The sequence below is a fragment of the Benincasa hispida genome, unplaced genomic scaffold (assembly GCF_009727055.1).
Source record: "Benincasa hispida cultivar B227 unplaced genomic scaffold, ASM972705v1 Contig306, whole genome shotgun sequence".
Lineage (NCBI taxonomy): Eukaryota > Viridiplantae > Streptophyta > Magnoliopsida > Cucurbitales > Cucurbitaceae > Benincasa > Benincasa hispida.
In genome coordinates, this window is record NW_024064789.1 from 545010 (window position 1) to 546527 (window position 1518).

Consider the following 1518-nt stretch of genomic DNA (forward strand, 5'->3'; position numbering starts at 1 on the left):
ATATCTATTAGACAAAAAAAAAATGGTAATTTTGTAAAATACATGAATAAGGGTTTAGGGTTTGAGGAATATAAAATTATGGACTATTTTTAAAACTAATCCAGAACTAAATAGACACACATTTAAAGGTTTGGTGACTAAACTTGTTGTTACTGCAACGTGGTTGATTGATGTTATCATAAGACTACAATGTGGTAGACAGATTTTCTGTAACACCCTGAATTTTCATTAATTCATCTCAAATTGTTTGGATGTTATTTAGTTAAATGGAGGCTAAAACTGAGTCTAGAAGGTAAACTATTTAATTGGAAGGATACTTGTAAAAATTTTGGGAATTTTGAAATTTATTGGATAATTTATTTGAGAAAAATTGGATAATTAAATTTGGAGTTTACAATTTAATTAACTTGCTAAATTAATTACTTTTAATTAATTGGAGTTACATTTGGTTTTGTGATCAAAATTAGATTATTATAATAAGATAATTCAATTTTTATTAAATGGTGGAGGATTTAAAATATATTAGAGAGATATTTTGGAAAAGATTTAGGACATTGAACTTGATTTAATTAGAGTTTATAAGAAGAATTATGGAGTTTAGTTTTGATTTGGGATTTAAGAAGGAAGAGGAAAAAAAAATTATTATAATATATAAATTTATGTTTTAGGATTGGAAGTAAAAAGAAAAAGAAAAAAAAACATTGAATTAAAAATTTCTCTCTCTTTCTCTGCTACACACGTAGTAACCCTCCCTCTAAAAACCCTCATCCATCGTTTTCTTCTTCTTCGTGTGGGTCACCAGCCGCAGGCCACTCTCACCTCAGCCTTCTCCCAGCAAGCCACTCCGGTTACGCCGCTCACCGCGCTAGTGCTCCTCCACCTGCAGTCGTGTATCATCGTCAGTCGTGAGTCGTCGGCACGCATCACCTCCGATTGAACGTTGGTAAGCAAATCTCTCTCCCCTAAAGTCGTTCTCCACTTCACGTCTCAGGCCATTGTTGCTCGTCCGTCAATTGTCGCATTGGGATCAACCTCGCAATGCCAGTTTTCGCTGGCTGTAGATTCTAATCGCTCGGATCTTGCCACTGGTTGCTAAGTGTGCGGCTCACGAACAACTGCCATTGGTTGCACGATTCGAGTTCCATCCACCGACATCCATGTTCATTAAGTTCTACCCATCTACCCGTGCTGTTCAGCCATTGAATCTCACAAGAATTATTAGAGTTAGTTTTACTCTTTGTATTTTAACTAGAGTTAGTTTCTAACTCAATTGTATCTAAGTGTATATATTTGCCTCTTGTAAACTCTAATAAAATGAAGGAATATTTTTATCCAAAACTCAAGTTTCAATATGATATTAGATGAAAATTTCGCCTTTCTTTCTTGAGTTCCTTCTTCTCGCACCCTACTTCTCTTCCTTTCTTTTTTGAAACTTTTTGCCATGGTCGATGAAGATCCACCTTCCTTCTCTACGAAACCCTAACATCCCAACTACCTCTTACATATCTTGGAGTCAAG